The sequence below is a fragment of the Arachis ipaensis genome, chromosome B08 (assembly GCF_000816755.2).
Source record: "Arachis ipaensis cultivar K30076 chromosome B08, Araip1.1, whole genome shotgun sequence".
NCBI lineage: Eukaryota > Viridiplantae > Streptophyta > Magnoliopsida > Fabales > Fabaceae > Arachis > Arachis ipaensis.
The window spans coordinates 19477259-19477528 of NC_029792.2; positions in this window are offsets into that span (position 1 = coordinate 19477259).

A 270-nucleotide genomic window follows, 5' to 3' on the forward strand; every position below is an offset into this window, starting at 1 on the left:
ACCGATAAAAAAAAACATATAAATTATTATATTTAGTAACATATGAGCTATGACAATTCCGCATAATTAATTTGCCTTACTACTTACTCCTAATAATTAAGACTCTGGTTGATCATATCCTGTTGAACGTTGAAAATATCATGTTTAACGTTGAAAGGTCTGTCCCATCAATCAAGTAAAGTAGATTCTGGAAAAATTTATGGATACGACTTTTCTTGTTCTCTCTTTATAAGATAAGATAGAAAGTTTTTTAACGTTTTTCTTAGAGTA